The sequence below is a fragment of the Passer domesticus genome, chromosome 4, assembly GCF_036417665.1.
Source record: "Passer domesticus isolate bPasDom1 chromosome 4, bPasDom1.hap1, whole genome shotgun sequence".
Taxonomy (NCBI): domain Eukaryota; kingdom Metazoa; phylum Chordata; class Aves; order Passeriformes; family Passeridae; genus Passer; species Passer domesticus.
Window position 1 is genome coordinate 12,207,330 of NC_087477.1, and position 19,063 is coordinate 12,226,392.

The 19,063-nt window shown below is 45.4% G+C and overlaps 1 long non-coding RNA gene across 5 annotated transcripts in view; it reads left to right on the forward strand.

Annotated features, from left to right (window-relative positions):
- The first annotated feature begins 23 nt into the window (after window positions 1-23).
- The window catches only part of LOC135298466 (uncharacterized), a 47,116-nt gene continuing 28,076 nt past the window's right edge, over window positions 24-19,063 (forward strand). Inside the window, exons 1-2 of one of the 5 annotated variants that reach the window (XR_010360443.1) lie at window positions 24-136; window positions 8,912-8,995. This is a non-coding gene — a long non-coding RNA (uncharacterized LOC135298466). Of the gene's footprint in view, window positions 137-4,861; window positions 8,996-19,063 lie in introns of those variants that run through there. The other 4 variants (XR_010360445.1, XR_010360442.1, XR_010360444.1 and 1 more) reach the window with 4 other exon arrangements.

The following is a 19,063-nucleotide window of genomic DNA, read 5'->3' on the forward strand; positions in this document are numbered from 1 at the left end:
CGCCCTCAGCGTCCCTCGGGCAGCGCGACTGTGAGGCCAGAGCTCGCCGAGAGCCGGCGAAGCTCCTTGGGGCAGTTTAATACTTGCCTGCCCCGAGCCGCCCTGTGCCCGTCTCTCACCCCGGAGGTTCTCACAAGTAAATAACTCGAATTTGCGCCGCTCCTCCCGCTCGCCCCAGCCCAGCCCTCAGGCGCCCTCGCGCGCGAGCCGCCATTTCCCTCCCTCAGGGCCCGCCCGCGGGACCGGCCATTCCCGCCCGCAGGCGCCGCGCGCCGGGAGCTCCCCCTCAGCCGCGGCCCCTGAGCCGCTGCCGGCCCCGCGGGCCCGGCCCTGCTCCCCCAGGGGCACCGGCAGGCGGGGCGGGGACAGGAGCTGGGCAAGGAGAGCGACCCAAGTCCGCAGGCAGCAGCGGTGGCCGGAGATGGAGGCGGGGGAGCCGCGTCCCTGAGCCCTGCTGTCGGCCGCAGCCGAGCTGCTCCTGCTCGGGCCGTGCCGGTGAGGCGCTGCACAGCCCCGGCCGGCTGCTGGCTCAGGCTGTTTCCAAGGGTGCTGCTGTCGCTGGGACTCCCCGCGTTTGGTGGGCAGGCTGCCACTAGGTCTTGGAGATCCTATCCAAGGCAATACCGCCAAAGTGTTTTATTAAATCCCAGCTAGATTTAAAATCCTATTTCCTAGACTGTTATACCGTGTGGTAATTCGTAATAACAGTAATCTGGATCTTAGTACTGTAACCTCACCCATATAACCTGGAAGTGTAAGCAATCTCTAATTAAAGTCCGCTAAGTGGCAGCTGATGGCAAAAGATTTGATCACCCACAAAAATCCAAAAATCTCCATGCAGAAAAAGAGCTCATAGCTTTAGCAGAGAAAGTCTGGGGAATTTAGAAGGGTTTGTGCACCAGTGCTAAACCTGGTACATTTTGTACTCTGTATTTGCAGCACTTTGCACACTGAAAAAGAGCAAAATTATTACCAGTTTCCAAAACTTCCCTCTTGGAAATCAGTGGTGGAAAAACTAAAGAGCATTACGTAGATCAAAATAAACCCGAGAGAAATGTGTTATGGGAAGATTAAAAAAAATTAGGCCCAGTTTTGAAGGAAAGCTTTACCAAACCTTCAATCGATACTTTTCGTGGCAATTCTCAGCACAGTTTTTGTGAACATCTTGAAGATCAGCTTCCCTCAAAAGGCCCATCCCATTTCTTTGGCGATGAAGCTGATGGGATTAAGAATAAATCCATTACTGTGAATAATGCATCACATGAGGAGTTACAGTGGCTGAGTCTGAGTACCCTCTCTGCCAGAGGTAAATCCAGCACAGGAAACGCTGCTGGATTTGCTGGATCTGCCGCTCTGCAGAACCCACGCTGAGCTTACTGTGTTACAGCAGGAGACATCAGGCACGGCTTTTCCAGCAAAGCACCGTACAGCAGGCTGCAGGTCATGAAGGTTCCACACAAGTCAGGTTAACTGCAGCAGAAATGATCAGCTTTTTGTTGGCACGAGGCACCACAGTGGGGCTTCAGCCTGGCTGCCCTGGCTGCTGAGACGTGCAAGGGAATGCTCCATCAGTCAGCTCCAGCAGCCTCTGCCTTGTCCCTGTGCTGAACCATTCCCAACAGCCTGCTTCTAAGCACAGCTTTCTCCCAGCCTTCAGAGCAATCCAAATTCGCAAGCAAAGCAGAACTTTAGGGGTTAACAGTAACTGGAGGAAAAGGTTCCCCCATTGTAGTTGTTAAATGTGAATTTGTTTCACTTTAGTCACCCATTAGCGTTGAAACATTATTTGTGTGCCTCTGTGATTTATAATCTAATAGCTCTATACTTAATGCCTGTATTTAGAAGTGTATAAAGTATAACTCATACTATATAATGATATTATCAAGTTTTAGGTTCATTTACATTTTTACCAGGTACCTACCAGAAATTCGGGAATGCTTTAGATTAGCTTGATCCACTCTGAGCTTATTTATGGAATGAGTAGATGGCAGGGTGTATCCCCTGTGATGTGGAGTGCAGGGAAGGATCTAGCACACCTCAAAGTGATTTTCTTTAATTCATGCAAGCCCATGGGTCCCAGCAATTGTTTAAGGCTTTCTTCATCCAATTTGTGTAGCTTCTTCCCCTTGTATTGTGTTACTGTGCTCAAGGGGCCAGAGCTCAGGGAAAAGTGGTTCTGTTCTGCTCATGGCATTTCAGGCCGAAGGCCAAGTGGAGCTCACAGGTGTAAATAAAGAGCAGATTTGGTTCCCAACATCCCTCGTGCAGGACTTGAAGCCTAACTCTGAAGAGAAAGGAAAAAGTGGACTGAGTTCCTGCCTTGTTTAACTCCCCTAATAACTAATCTGTTCTTTAATTACATTTATGTAATTGCAGAACCCAGGGAAAGACTTACATTTAGTCCCTGTGACTGGAGTTTTTGCTTCTAAATTCAGATCACTGGCTCGTTAAATGCGTCCTGTAGTTGTGTGGCCAGGAACTGACTTAGTGTTGATCCGTTTGCCATTACAATTACTCCTGTCACTGAGTTTACAGCTTCTCCTTGGAGCAGGGCACTCCAGAACAATCCCTGCTCAGAGACCTTCCTGCCAGGCAGGGCTGTGGCTCAGAAGGTCTGCAGCACTGCTGCTCCATGAACCAGCAATCAAGGGCTGGAAATACAGGGACTGTAAGGCACTGACTCCTCTGCAGCAGCACAAGCACACCGAGGTGCAAGTCTGTGCTGAACACACCTGGTGGTCCCTTTTCATGGATGGGCAGAGGAGCCAATGTCCATTTATTTTCCCCAAATGGAAAAAGCGTAGCAGGAGGAACAGGCTTTTTTAGGTTTTGCCTCTCAACTACATTTGACCTTTCAGTTTCAAAGAACTAATCCTGTTTTTACTGAGGAAAAGAAGTTTAAGACCAATCATTCTACGCCTCTGTGCAGCTTATCCTTGTGCCAGGTTTTGGTTCCACTGAAGAAGGAAAATATTCTTTTAGATTTGCTCATTAACCAGAATTATGAGATAGCAGACTCTGAACTGGAGCTGTAGAGGAAGCAGAAATGGCTTTGACAACACCCACTGCAGCAATTTTGCTCTGTGGGTATTAATTAGACAACGTGAAAAATATGCTGAAAAGTTCAGGGCTGAGCTTTTCTTGCCCAAAGAAGGAATTTAACTGGGAGAGCAATTCCTCACATTTCCAAAACCGGCTCCTGGTCGGTGCAGTGGAGAAACACCATCCATGTGTTCTCCAGCCAAAAGGAGGAGTTTACATTTTCTAAATGTAAACTCCTCCAGTCTCCATGGAGCAGCAACCTGGACTGCCTGGCACGAGAGCACATGAGCTGGCTGTAATGCAAGACATCTTCATCCTCACACAAACTGCTAATGTTTCATTTAGGCATGCCCAGTGAGCAAATACATGAGTGCATTAATTCCTTTGCAGTCTCCTGATGTACACAGCAGCTCTGTCATTTGATTGGAATTGATTTTGCTGCTAACTCTGGTGACCTCCAATAAGAAATTGTTGCATTCCCCACAAAGTGATTTATGATGGCAGAGCTCTCTATTATATAAATACTTTCCAATGCATTAGTCAGAAATCCACTATCTTGCTTCATTAAACCACCAAATACAATCAATTGTTATCTGATTTACAGTTTTTATGCACGGAAAAATGATTTTACCTTTATGCCAAATGGAGCTGAAATGTAGCTCACATAATAAGAAATGTCTTTACCTCAGTGTGTAAGTGCCACTAATCAAGATCAGAGGCTGCAGTTGAGCCCTGAAGCTCTGATCACTCTGGCTGGCACATTACAGGAATGAAATGCACGTGCATGTTTTGATGAATGGTGCCGAGCAGTAGCACCCTGCCTGTGTGCAGCTAAACACCCACCTCGTTTTAATCACAAGGGAAATGAAAGGCATGGCTGGAATGCCACATGGAGCAAATGGCATCAGGAGACAAAGTGTTTACCAGTGATACATTATTGGTTACTGGCTCTCCTCTCACACATCCCCCAGTGCTGTAACAGCTGTCCTGTGCATGCTGATATTGTGTCTCAGAAATAGCATACACAGGAATCACTTCAGGCAGACTTGGAATGCAGAGCCAGGACTTGCTTGCTGTACGTATGTAAGCAGAATAACACATTTTCAGAAGTAATGTGTCCTCTAATTTAAAGGGATGGATGTACAGCTGAATCCATGGCTCCTTATTACAACACAGAGTCCATAACAAGAGCTCTCACCCAACTGCTCTGCAGTCCATCCATAATTCTGCCAGAACCTCTAAACACCACATTGCCCATGGAGTCCCTCTGTCCCAGTTATTGGCATCATCATTTTGGAGTAAAACCAGTTGGGGCAAGGTACTGGGTCATTTTTCCCACACTGACCCGAGCCCCTTGTGCTTAGAGTGTGGGGAACAAGCAAGGTTTTAAAAACCCAAAGCAGAAAATGAAAATAATTGAACATTTTCTGTGCGTGAGTGATTCAGTTACTGAGACACTGCAGAGAGATGAGTGGCAGAGGAGAGTTCTGTGACGTGTCCTCTCCTTTTGGCAGATGGGCTTTGCCAGAGCTGGGTGAAGCCACCTCAGCCCTCTGGAGGTGACCTCCAGGCCCAGCCAGGGGAAAGTGGCACTTTTCTGAGGAGGAGCTTCAGCACAGCAGCGCTCACCCTCTGCTGTAGCTCTGGCAGCCCCGGGGAGTGTGCACTGGCCAGCACGGGGATTTCAGGGCTTCTCTCAGGGCTGCCTGTGCTGAACTCCTCCAGCAGCCAGCCAAGGGCAGCGCTTGGCTGCTGCTCCCATGGCCGTGGGACACAGCCCAGGCACAGCTTTGCTGTCACCTTGTGCCGGGGTCGGCTGTCACTTGTCTCTGCCCCAGCACGGGAAAAGGTGGTTCTGGGCAGGCCGCGCTTTGAAGAAGGAGTCTGGACTCTTGCTTTTGGTCCTCAGTTGAGTTTATTGTTCCTTATCTACAGAGTTTTTCTGTCTGTGCAGCCGAGGTCTGATCAGCAAGACAGCCAAGGGCACTCTCTCCCGCCCATGGGGCGGTTGTCTCTTTTATAGTGAAGACTGTGTATAAGATATTTACCTTCTATTTCCAATACCTTTCACCCTTGTTGGCAGCTTCACCATGAACCAATCCACATGTGCCAACATCATCCTGAACATGGATGCCAAGAAGAAGAAAGAAGGACAGGGCACGCCCAAATCCCTCCATCTTGGGACTCCTGACCCCCATGTACAGGATTCCAAACCCCGCTGTACAAGGTTCAAAACCCCCCTGTACAGTGCTCCAAATTTTTTCCCTTCACCCTGTGATTGCTATTACTATGCTACTTAAACTTTTGTGACCTGTAATTCTTCGTATAAGGTTGGCAACTTGCTCCACGAATTAAGATCGAATTTCCAGGTGTCTTTGGCTTCCTGCCAGGGTCTCTGAGCCGCTGCCAGGGCTTTGAGACATCCAGGGCATCCAGAGAAATGCCCTGGGTTCCAACAACCTTGCAGTGTCTGAAACCCCAGAGAGCCTCGTGGGCTCTGAGTGCTGGTGCCAGGGCCACCCAAACACCAGGCACGCTGCAGCCTAAGCCTTGGTGAGGTTCTGTGCAAAGATGAACGATTAACAGCAAGCCCAGGTCGTGCTCGAGGTTGTGCTGATGCACAGCCCTCCCCTCTCTCCCACACTGCGGGAGCAAAGGGCCCTGCCCGTGGCTGCTGCTGCTGCGAGGGCTCTGCATTGCCGTGACATGAGCTGCACCTCTGCAAAGACACACTGCAGCTGCCCGGAGGAACAACTCCCAAGGGATCCATTGCCAGCATTCCTGGTCTTTGTGGGCACAGGTCAGACACCAGTGGGGGACTGGTATCAGCACACTCAGCATTACATCATTTGCTAGACCAGTTCTTTTTGAGCTTTTAGGACCCAACACTTCCGGTTCCACAGCAGGCTTTTTTCTGCGAGGAATGGCAGGACCCTGGACAGCTGCCTGGAATGTCATGGGACACAGAGGAATCAATGTGTCTCTTTTTGAGCCCCTCAAGCTAGAGCAGTAACTCTGCTAGCTGTCAGGAAATAACAGCCCCCCACCCCCCCGAAACAAAACATCTGATCTTGATCATAAAATCTGTGCCCTACACCATTAATAGAAACAGAAAAAAAAATTAAAATCCAGGAAACAATTGATAGCTGGGAAAGAAAGAACCACAACTCTTTGTGGCATCTAAGAATAATTTCTGTCCTCTCTTGATGCAAGAACAAGAGGGAAAGGATAAAAACCACTGGGATGGAAGGATTTTTCTTGTCAGAAAGGGTGCATTATTGTCCTTACTAAAGGAATTCAAAGTGGGTTTGATTCATCTAGACAGTTCAATGATATCTACACCTGTCATACCTATGGACTTTTTCCAGCTCATACATTTTTTTTCAGCAGGTAAAGTGTTGCTATGTCTTCCAGGAGTTCCTAAACACTAAACTGCTGTTTCTGGAATCAGAGATCCTTTTATATGTGATACAAGAGGTTGGATTTCCTCTAGTTCTAAGAAACCTGCACAATTACACTGCAATATACTATGAAACCATCTTCATAAAGATGGAATTAACAAAGATATCAGATGAATACATAGACAAAGCCTGACTTCCAGAACCAAAGTCCTTTCAAGAAGATGTCTCCTAAGCAAGACTTCTCAGCCTGATGCACTGTCAGAGCATTTTCCTCTAAGACTGCGTTCTTTTTATGTTAACTTCATGCACAACTGAGTGCACAATTCATAGGTCAAAACTGTTTGTTTCATATTTTCTTACGTGCTCCTTTTTCCCTTTGTCCCTGTTACACCACGGCACTGCAGACTCTGCATGTGCAATGCCACACGGGGTGTGCTGGGCTGGGACAGACACCAGTGACACCCTCCTGACCACAAGGTCCCTGAGGAGTGGGCCAGCTGTGACTGCAGCTTTTTAAGGGCTGACATTTGGAGAAAGGTCAAAGCAGAAACTTACTTCTGATTTGGCATCCCCCGTTTGGCAAGTGAGTCCTCTTGCTGAATGGCAAGAACGAGCAGCAGAGACATAAATGGCCCCCAAGGCTCTTTAGGCTGAGGCTGACCAGCTGCTGCAAGCACAGCTGCTGACAGGCAGAGGGTAATGAAGAAAAGGAGTTTTGTACCTGCCACAAAAAAGCCTTGCTGGCTGCTCCTCTGGCTTCACTTCTCACTGGTGCAAGTCTGTGCTTGGGAGCAGCAAGTAGTGCCTGAGCCAAGGACCTGCCACCTGCCTGTGGAATGGCACTGATGGAGGGGAATTAGCTCATTAGGAAATCCCATTTGGACAGAGTGCTTTTCTGGCTCTGCATGTGCTCCAAAATGGAACCAGTTCTTTGCAAGAACTTCTTGGTTATGAAAAAAAAGAGAGTTTGCATGTGCTTTCAATAAGAGGAAGGGTTATTTCCTGCCCATCTCCCCACTGAGAGCCCACTTGTAGGTAGGGATGTCTGCTCCTGCCTGATCTTTCCAGAGTGGGAAAGCCACTTAGCTTGTGGACTTAAAACACCATAGCAAAATATCGGGGCTGGGGGGGGAAGTTAGATGTGAATTGCAAAACCCCAAGTACTCATTCTGTGACCAGGTGAGAAGCTCTCATTAGCAGGTGCAGTGCTCTTACAGAGAAAAATGGCATTTTGAAATTACAGCCCACGTGCTTTCTTCAAAGCAAACAGCCAAGGGCACAAAGAAAACTCCTCAATGAATCATGAACTCCTCTTAGGGCAGTGTGCCTTGAGTTCATACATTTGGCTGAAAGGATTAAAAAAAAAACTACCTCCTTGGTGGAGCTTTCTTAGCACGGTGCCAGAAAAGTCAGACAGAAGAAACTTCTTGGTGGCCTAATAGTAGGTAAGCCTTGCTTAATGATATTTTGCCATATGGTATGTGTGTTTTTAGCTATTACCTGGAGATATTCCTTTCAAAGGTGTTTTCTCTAGAAAGGACTTTGCCCTCAGAATGATGTGAGACCATTTACCCATGAGTTTCAGGCCTATCACATGAAATTAAGCACCAGAATGCTCAGTAATTAGAGACCTCACCCTGGAAAATGGATAATGACAGAGTCCTTGAAATCAGTGAAGGTTAAAGCTGCCTGTTTATAACAACACCTCTGTAAACCCAAGATAAGATGTTGATTAGGATATTCTATCAGCCACATAACAATTATATTTAATGCTGTAAGGAGAGTTTATTTTGAGCATTGCATGATCCAGTAAATAACCCCCCTGCTTTGCAAAGACACAAATACTGTGCTTTGTTCCAATCTGTCCAACGTCCATACACTTCTCACAGATAATCATTTAGGGACATAAAGGACATGTGAGGGGTTCCTGAAAAGAAATGTCTGCAGAAAATCAGCAGGTCCAATGGTTGGATTTTTTCCCAGTAAGAATGTGTAAATGAGCCATAAGTCAGCCAAAAGCTCAAGCAAAAGTTCCCTATAAAATAGCTACAAATTGTACTTAGGTCAGTTTGGGATCTACTGCCTGTTAAAGCAAATCCATGTGTTCTCCTCTTGCCCTGCCTGCCTGAGAGGCTGCCTGGCAGTGGCAGATGTCCCAGCCTGGGCACATTGCAGGCCAGGCAGAGTTCTGAGCACCCTGATGTGGCTGCAGATGTCCCTGCTCAGTGCAGGGAGCTGCTCCAGGTGCCCTTTAATGGTCCCTTCCAACCCAAACCACTCTGTGACTCTGTGACCTTCCCAAGGGACTTACATGGGTAAACAGAAACTATTCCTTGGCCTTTTTCTCATGAATTCTCATTAGTAAGTAATTACAGCTTTTGGAAATATGTTGGTTTAAGTTATGCTTTTAACAGAAGTTTATAAATATTTTATGGTTTTGCTTTCATACAAGAATTTTAATCTTACAGGCAATAAGGTTCTCCAAAATGATCTGTACAACCTCATATTTACCCCTGAGCAAGAATTCTCACACAGGCCGTGCCTAATGCAAGGTAAGCCCACACTTAATTTCTCTGTTTGGTTCCTGCAGTTAAACCTTGAATGTGCCCCTAAAATGTTAGGAAAGTTCAGATTTCCTTAGAAGTTGATGCACTCTGTTCACAATGAGTTACAGATTTCAGGGGAGGTGGACTTGTTTTAGTCTCCTCAGGCCTTACAAGCATTTGGGTGCTTGCAAGAAGATGTGTTTTGTTTTCCTGGTCAAGAGCTGAAAAATGAGATCATGAGGGAGGAAAAAAGAATATCTGACCTTCTCTAAACACGGCAGTTTTTGTCACCTGCAATCAGCTCTACCTTCCATTACATCCACACAGCACTGTCAGCATGTACATGACTTGAAAGATGAGATCTAAATCCTCCTGAAAAGTTAAAGTCCACAGGTTTGCCATAGATCTTCCTTTGTGCTCTTTTGTCTTTAAATTTGCTCTCATAAAGAATCCATGAACTGTAGGATTTGATCTATTATTTCTCACTTCTGGCTTCATTCAGCTTTTCAAGTCAAGGCCCTGATCTAATTTTGGCGGTTGTGAATTGTTTCTTTGCCCGAAAAGAAAATCACAGGAGGATTTTATTGTATTGCCCTGTCTCCTAATGAACAAAGACAGTGCTGCTCTAGAAAGTTCCAGATTTCAAAGGACAAGGTTTTGATTTTTAATAGTCTATATTGGCCAGTCAGAGACTTCCTTCTGGCGGTGTCAATAACCTTAAATGCTGCAGATCTCTAAATTAAGGAACCTGTCAGCTGAGAACTTGCTATAGACTAACTGTGATGGAAAGTGCCAGGTAATAACACTTTACAGCTCAGTCTCTCTTTTTATGCCTTGTTTATGATTTTTAAGCCAAGGCTCATCTGGGATTCTAAAGTGAATTGCAGCTAGACTAAAGGGTGTCTACACTGTGCCTTGTTGCCATGCCAGAGCCTAAAGAACCAAGGTTTTCTTCCTCAAACCTCCTGTGTGGAAGGTTATATTGTTTAAATAACAGCTTTAGGCCCAGACAGATAAAATAAGACACATCTGTTATTTTTTCCTCTTAGCCTTAGTATCTGGGTAATAATATTCGGTCTTTCAACTGAGTCAAAGCAGCAGGCTTGTTTCTTGTGATTTTTCTGCTTTTGCTGGAAGGTAAGGTAGCTGCATCAATTGTATTAGTGTTTCTGTCAACACCCACATTAAATATGTTTCTGTATGGAGACATCACATTCCAGCCCACTCTGGACATCTAAATTTATCAATCTTTCATCACAACCATATTGAAATCCAGCTACCACCTGGATTCCTGTAGGGTTTACTTAGTGAAATGTTCAGAATATTTCTGTTCCAAATATCAAACTAAAAATTAACTGAAGTTTATATTTAGGCAGGACAGCCAGTAAACCACAGACACTTTTGCTTCTCTCTTTCTGCTTTTTTGTAGTGTCAGAGCAAATTCCCATAATCCCAATCAGAATTTGGTACATGCTGTGCTTTTTTGGTATTCCTTTAAGCTGCATTCATTTTCCCTTATTTTACAAGTTTAGAATGCCTTAATGGCACTGCCACTAAGCCCTTGGCACTCTTTTCCATGTCCTGTGAAATTTAGACATGGATATGTGAATTTCAGCAGGGTTTTCTGGGATTTTCCTGTTGTATTGACAGGAGAGCTTAGGACAACAAGCCCAGCTGAGGGCTCAATTCCCTGATGCCTCTGCAGTCTCTGCTCTGCCTTACAGCCCCATTGCAGGGAAAAACACACTGGGATTATGAGCTTCCAGCTGAGACTGAACTCAGCACCCACAGAAATGCAGATTTCTTTTCTGTCCAACTTATTGACATGCTTCAGAGTGATTCTTGTTTCTAATCTTACTCAGAAGGTCTCACAGGTTGCATTTTCTCATCTTCCAGTATTACAACTAGAGCACAAACATCACAGCTCTTATTTCAAGGGGCATTTTCATGTGGGCAGGGCACTTTCTTCTGGCAAATGGTCCCAGCTTCTACTGAAACAACCTTATCTCATCACTGAGAAATACCCTGTGCTTTCCTTGGGAGTACAGCCTTGTTTATGGATCTACGAGCAACAGGAACCTTGATACAAAATTGCATTAACCCCTGCATAACATGTTCATTGGCACTGAGATCAATAGCTTCAGTCAAGTGCCCCTTGGCAAAATAATCAGAGACATGAACCAGTGAGGCAGTTACTTCATCATTCTCCAGGTGAGAAAATCAAATATATATACTCTAACTGGGAGTCTTACAAGTGTATTTGAGTTTTGTGAGCTCCAGATTTTAGCCAGAGCTCTTGCTTGGTGTCTTGGCTTGGTGTCCTTTTTTAAAGAACACTGTGGGATCAGATTTCTTCTTTTCCTACAGGTACCCAGTTATGTTCAGACCCTGCTCTGGGGACTTCAGGGAGCAAATGTGCACCACACAGCCCCTACAGCCACCTGGGGTCTGCTCTTGGCATTTCACAAGAGGCCGCTCCTGCTTCTTTTCTAGCTCACTGCAGCTGCCATTTACTCTTCTGCTGGAACCAAGTTCTCTCACTCCTCTGATACAGCCACAATTGTGAACCACAGTTATGTACAGACTCCAAAACCAGCTCCAAAAGGGAAATATTGCTGCACTCAGTTTTGTTTGCTGATTCTTTCCAGTTTTTTTAGGACAAGGCACTCTTTGGTTGAGGCCAGGGAAAACCATGACAGGCTGAGAATGAAGGTGGAAATTCTATAAGCCTATTAAAATCCTAGCTGAATGCAAAATTTAGCACAGACTTAGCTGTAAACATTTAAGTGGATTTGTTTTGCTGAACTGGGGTCTAAAGCTCCCTACTTATAATGGACAAGATAATTTAACTTTACACTCAGGATCACTGTGAATGAGCTAATGCAGAAATCAATGGTAAAACCTAATGGAAAGTGAGAACATTTGAAGTTGCACTTTTTCTTTTCTTTCCTCTGAAAAGAACTGTGCTCTTTTAGTGCTGTTTTTCCCTCAGTCCCCCCCACCTACCGTGGCATACCTATAAATGCACATTTAGGAATGCTAATTAAGAACATATTCAAAGCAAGAGCAGCAGAAGGATGGACACAGAAAAAGGGCTCAAGCACCAAAGAGCAAATTAGTACCCATAAAGAAGAAACAAAGACAGGGAAGAGAAAATGAAACGGAGAGAAAAGAAGATAGCTTGCTCTGTGCCAGTAAATAAACTGAGAATTACATTCCCAGATGGACACCAATAGCCTTTTCTGTCAGCAGAACACCAGGATTGCTGCCACATGATTGAACATTATATATATTTCTTGAAGTTTACAGGACTTTATGTAAGCATCTAGCAAAAAATAATTAAGGAGCCGCTCCGAGCTTCCCCCATAAAAGTGCTGTGGTATCTGGTTTTGCAGAATAATAGGGTATTAAAGCATCCATGGAAATGCCTATTTACCTGCTCAATGGATGTGTGCAGCCCTAAGTGGGGATACAAATTCTCCAGGAGCAGCTTTTCAGCTGTCATTTCGGGTGATGGTTGATAGCAGCACAGTGTGGCTGGCAGAAGCACAATTGCCTTGAGAAGGCTGAACAGATGTGGGACACTGACTACAATTTTCCTTTTGTTAAGGTCAAGGACCAAAATTTCTATTGCAGATAGCCAAAACATCTCAACCATTGTAAACAACACAGCCACTGCTCAGAAATTCTGATGAAAACAAGTAGCTTTTCAATTATCTTTGAACACTTGCTCTGAAGTTTCACTCATGCACACAAGTATTTGTAAACAGGGATCTTGATTTGCTACCATGGGATTAGACTGCTGGATCATGTGGTCATGAGCATTTGTTTAATGGAAGTGTAAAAATGTGGTGGGAAGAAAGCACAACCCCATTGGATCCTGTTTGATTTCAACTCTTTTTTGAACAAGCCTGTCCAAAAGCACAACGTGCTGTATCTCAGCCACCTGTGTAATCCAAGGGATTTCATCTCAGTCTTTGTTTCACATGAGATTTGGAGGTGGGAAGTGGCATTTTGTTATGAGTGCCTGGCAAAACACCTATAAGCAAAGGATAGTATGTAGTGTACAAAGAGTGACTCCTTGCTCTTGCTCACCGAAGTCAGTAACAGGCACTTAAAAAACATTGTTGCCTGAAATGCCTTTGCAGTCTCCAAAACAATTTCACAGTGCCCATCAAAAATTTATTAGCTAGAACAAGATGAAATGGAAGGTTAAAAGCGAGTGCATTACCTATAACAGATGAGGAGTATGACCAAGGTAATTTTTATGCACTTTTAGGGACCTATTCAGAAAAGACTAATTATGAGAGGCACTGCCACCAGAAATCACATGAGCAAAAGAACAGGATGCTGTAACAGGTTTAAAATGTGTCCAAGAAAACACTGACGGTTTGGATTAGCATTTCCCTAGTTGCTAGAGCTGTGAGCTGTCAGGAACCCCTCCCACCCAGCTCTCTGTGCCTCAAGCCGTTTAAAATACTGGTCCAGCCAAAATAACAGCATTGGCTGAGTTGAAGCTTTGGCCTCAGCTGGAATTAAAGCTGGAGCTCCTCCTACACCAAAGGAGTTTTACTTTAGTCCCAGTTTCTCTGGGAAAAATGGATGAGTAAATTGCCTTTAGGGCAAGGACACCTACAGGCTGAGCAGAGCAACAGACCTTACTGCATCCTACTGCAGCTACCTGACCCAGGAAGAAGCTTCCTGAGGAATGCCAAGCCAAAGGAGAGGGACCCTGCCAGTGAAAGCACAGCCCTCCTCGCTGACACTCAGCATTCCTCCTCTGCTGTGACGGGCTCTAGCTCATTTCACAGGAGCTGACACTGCCTGCAGCAAGGCGTGGCTTTGAGTCCCACAAGTATTGATGGTGGGGAAGCCTTTCCCAAGTGTGAGTGTTCATTTCTTGAAAACCTGCCACTTGGAAAACGCTCCAAGTTGAGGAGCCAAAGCCACACCTGTCTTGAAACATCAGGTTTGTCGTGGTGAATGCCAAACACAAAGCTTTTCCAGTCTTTACAAGGATTTTCCCCCTGTTATACTGTATACCAAGCCTGCCTTTGGAGAGCCTGTAGAACATAGAAGCCAGCTAAAAACCAAGCCTTAATTTACTCCATGTGCAAGCTGTGCTAAATCACACACTGAGAAAACACAGCAGCTCTAGTATTTCCAGGCTCACTGCAGGACATACCAAGCAGCTCAGTTTGAAGTTAGATATTTAATATTCTGTCTTATTTGTTGGATAAAACTTTTAATTTCTTGGCTTCAGATTATTCATAAGCAACAAACTTTTGACATGAAGAACATTTTGATGGAACATTTGGTGCTCTCAATATAGGTTGCTTCTTGATTGTATGCAAGTCCTTAGAACATCAGAGCCATGATGCTTGCATTCACAATGCCAAATTTAATTGCTATAGCTGTTCTATAGCAATTGCTGCTTTAAAGGTCCTGCTTTGACTAACGCTCATAGTCCCACAAGATGAACTAACACGGTTCAAACACAAAAGAACTTGGTGATGGAGGATGAAGGACAAGAAGCTCTCTCCATCAATTTTCATGACAGGTTTCTACAATCCAAGTCCAAGGGGTCACATGCACAGGGCTGGCACAGGAAATGCCCTCCCACAGCTCCAAGGACAGGCTCATTTCCCCTGCAGTGCACTCCCTGCACTTTCCCCTAACTCTGTTTCCCACTTGGGAGCACCTTTGGCTCAGACAGGGAAGGCACCAACTGATCTGTCCCTCTGCACTGGAAGCTGCTCTGTCTCATGGCTGGGACAGCAGCAGCTTCTCTGCTCAACAGCTTTTCCACCCTGTTTCTGCCATTTTTCCATCTACCTTCCCTCCATTTTGAGATTTCCAGTATGAACAGGACTCCTGTTGGCTACTGGAAAAGTGAAATATCGTTAAATAATTTTGCTGGATGGCAATCAAGGACACTTCTCCCACCCGTCACTCTTCAGACATGCAAGTGAAGCAGAAGTATTTGGAATAGAGATCCTTTGTTTCTATTTTCTTCCCCCCCACCCTCTTCATTGTGCTTGATAGGTGAAAGGCTAGTTTAGTCTCAAGAGTGTTCTGTCCACCCCAACTACTTCACTTGAATAAATAACCTTGCTGTGAATACATTTTAATTAGTGATTTCATAGTTGGAATTGTGCAATTGTAATACAGCAGGCGTGAAGAGCTATTCAAATAGTATAAAAAGGCATAATTATTTTCAAAAGCTCTGTGGGAATAATGCAGGTAAAAAAATCCCCTGCTGGCACCTGTTTTCTGTGTCCAATGTATCATTAGCACCTCACATTCTCTCTGTGTTTATCAAAGGGCAGACTACAGGTGCTGCAGGATGCTCCCACAGGGCTGGAGATTTTTTCTTCTTTGTTTGCTGTTCCTTGCTGAGGTCATTATAATGAAGACCAGATTTTTACTTCGTTTGACAATTTTGTTCCAATTGACAGAAAGATATTGCAAAGCAAAATGGGAAGAAAACCCAGAGATTCAGAAGGATTTTCCCGACTCTCTGGGCCTGGCCTGGGATTCTTTCACGCAATGTAGAATAAGTGAAGTAGGGCCTAAGAATAAAAAATCAAACCCTTGTCAGACATGTTACTGCTGAAGGCAGGCTGGCAAGGGCTTTGAGGAGAGAGCAGAAGAAAAATCTTGAAAGAAGCATCAGCTCATTTCAGATCTGAATTCCAACTTGCAAGCAAGATGCTGGGCTAGAGGAACTTGGTATAAAATGAAGGGTCGTGACAATGTCTGGGTTGGATTAAACAGGCACTGGTTACCTTTACTAGGGTGCAGCTCACTTAATTTGGCCATTGCTCTCAGGACACACCCCGTGGCACAGAAGAACAAGAGTGATAAAGGCCAGCTGGATTTTTAAAACAGGCTGCATTTGATTTACACGCTCCCTTGAAGGCCCTTTTTGTCTTTTATGCAAAATTATCATGTTTAAGAAAACTGCCAGAACTTCACTGGCATGTCAGTGAAAACAAGAAAGTTGTTCTTAAAATGTAGGCAATTTACACCTACTTAGAGTGACTACAGCTAAGGAACACGTGGGTATGAGCTGTCAGATCTGCTCCCTTCAACTCCCTCGCCGAGAGGCTGTGGCCATTCTGGCAGGATTCCTGCCCTGCCCACAGTCTGAGGGAGAGGCTGCCTTCAGCTGCCACCTGTGCTGGCACCTGAGCTGCTCTGCCAGCCCTGGCTGGGAAAACCACCACGCTGCTTATTCCCACCTCTGTGCCCCCATCTCCCTTTGGCTTTGGACTGTAAATCCCAGAATGAAGAGAGGAAGTGGCTGCAAAGCTTGGATCCAGTCCCTGTCTGAGCTCAGCCCTGCCCCTGACACAGACACCAGAGGCTCAATGGGCTCTTGGGCACGATGGCATTCCCAAGAGGGAAGTTTGCTGCCCGTGCAGCCACGTGTGCCTCTGCAGAGGAGCCTGGCAGTCCTGAGCTCTGCTCTCCTGGGGCCTGGAAGTGGCAGCTGCCATTCAATGGAGTATGGCAGCACTATGAGCAGTGCAGCTGACTCTGCTCATGGCTCGCGGTGGCATGGCTGCTTTCTCAGAGACTGTGTTCACAGCTCTGCTCTGTACCTACCATGGTTAACGGGGAGAGAAAAGCTGATGGTCTCAAAACCAAATTCACAGGAAAGGCAGTGAAATGGGAGGGTTGATCCTCCGTTGGAAACTTCACTAATTCAGAAAACGAGACAGATTATCAAAGCAATTCGCTGAACCTGCCATGCCTTTGAATGTGTGTCTCACTGCAAAGGCTGACTGTCTCTGCTTCTCCTCTTGCAATGCAGACCTGGCCTCTGCCTTATTCATCCCTCATTGGTGTTCAATTGTTTCACCATTTCTCCTGACTAGCTCTTAAATTTCTCCAATCTTAAACACCAGCTGAGAGGAGCAGGCCTGACAGAGAAGGAGCTTGCTTGTGAGTGACCTCCTCAGCACAGCACAGCAGCTTCCCTTCCTGGCAGCAGACTGCTGCTCATTCATTACCTGTGCATGGCTCTGGGCAGGAAGGTGCTGTCCTCAAGAGCACCAAACAGGAGTCCTGTTTCCAGAGAAACCTCGGGGTAAATTATGTACAGGTGTCATGGGATCACCTGCCTGAATCCATCAATACCAAGGACTTTGGAAGAGGAGGAGGTTCAAAGATGGGGACTGGGAGTTCACAAGGCAGTCAGGTCACCTGAAATGCAGCAGTTCAAAAACCTGAGGTCAAAAGCAGGGGAAAAGACAAAAATTAAAAGATAGTCCCAAGTATGAATGCTTAGCCAGTGATGCAAGAAATTCAGACTGAGTGTATTTGCCTGTGCTTTTCTATAGAATGTTTGGGAAGAAGTCTGAGCAACCTGCTTAGACTTGAAAGGAACACGTAGTAAAGCAACTCAACAGCAGAGAGTTTAAAAACTACAGAGGGGTGGATGGATGGAGAGTTAAGATATCAAGGTCACTGTGCAAGGACCTTGCTAACTCTGCATTGTGTGCTTTCTTGACTATCTGAGTTCTAAAAGGGAAGAGAAGCACACTGAAGTTGCAAAGTGGAATAGACTCCCATCTGTTTTGTACAGATAAAGCTCCCAAAATATTGTGTGTCACTGAGGAAATCAAAACACAAAACAAAGATCTTATGGGAAAAAATGAAGACTGAAATCAAGAAATAGGAAAAAAAAATTTTCCCCACCTGCTGCCTTGCAGTTGGTGGAAATTAAACATCTTGGATGCATCTGTCTGCCCTGGACAAATAATTGCTGTTTACCTTCCTAGGGGAAAGCCAGGAAGGCAGGAGAGATCAGAATCCTCAAAGCATTCCCCTCCTTTTCATAAAGTGTACTCAACAAAGCTGTGATCACTCAGAGCCTCCCCTGGTGAGCAAAGCTCAGCTTTTCCCAGATATGGCAATCTTAAAGAGAGGAGAGCAAGGAAATTGTCCACTCCATTTATATAAGTCTGAGTGAGAACAGGTACCTCCAGCTGTCCAAGAAAAGGCAGAGGGATGCACCATGTGCTCTCCACCTCCCTCTCTGCTGTGCTGGGCTCTCCGTGCACGTCAGTAAGAAAAGAGGCTCAGTTCTATTCCTTCCTGATGTTCCAGAAAGGAGCAAGTACCCAGGATGGCACACCAGTCTTACAGAGAGTGCACTCTGCTCCTACAGAGCAACCACCTCCTTCTCCTTGTGCTTTATGAATGGAAGAATGAGAAGTGGGTGCTGTGTGGCTGAACAGAGGGAAAACACTGGTGAGACACTCGATATTAGCACTGCACTTCTTGGGTCTCCAAATTAGGATGCAAAAGAGGAATGCAGTCCCTGCCCTAGCCAATGCAAAGGGAACATTTTTGCATATTTTTGATATGTGATCTTATCAGCAGACGGCTTTTTCTTTTCAGCAAAATAAATCCTTGTAATTCTACAGTACAGAAATCTGACAGTACAGAAAGTAATCTTTATGATGGCTGAAAGTCTTTGCACAGCACATATTGCAGCTTAGGATAATTATTTATTACTGGTGTTACCATTCCTGAGCCTTTAATGCACTTGTGGCCAGTGGGCAGAAAATGAGCAATCCCTGGTGACAACAGCAGAAATGCACTTCTTCCCATGGCAAGTCACTTTTTAAAGTTCCTGTCAGGCTGTAATATTTTTCCCCTCCATGCAAGGGTATTAAAATGAAAACTTTGGATGTTAAATCAGAGTAGGGTGAGTTCACTCCTGTGCCAAGAGGGAGCCAAATGAATCCTGGGGATGTTAAAGCTGAGAGGGGCCTCCTAGATCATCTTGGTGTGCCTTCCCTCCCCTGGCCATGAAGAGCTGCTGTTGTCACTGGAGCAGAATCCTAAACAGCCCAGGGATGGGGAAGGAATGCCAGGCTCTCCCTACTGGCTGCTCATCAGTGCATTACCATTTTCTACAAGCTATTTACTACAACACACTACTTCTTATTTACTGTTTCTTCTTCCATGCCTCTCTGTTTTCTCCTGTATCTTATCAACTACTCACATCATCACCTTTACAGTCACAGTGAACTTTCTCTGCGTAAGTCATTGTCACAC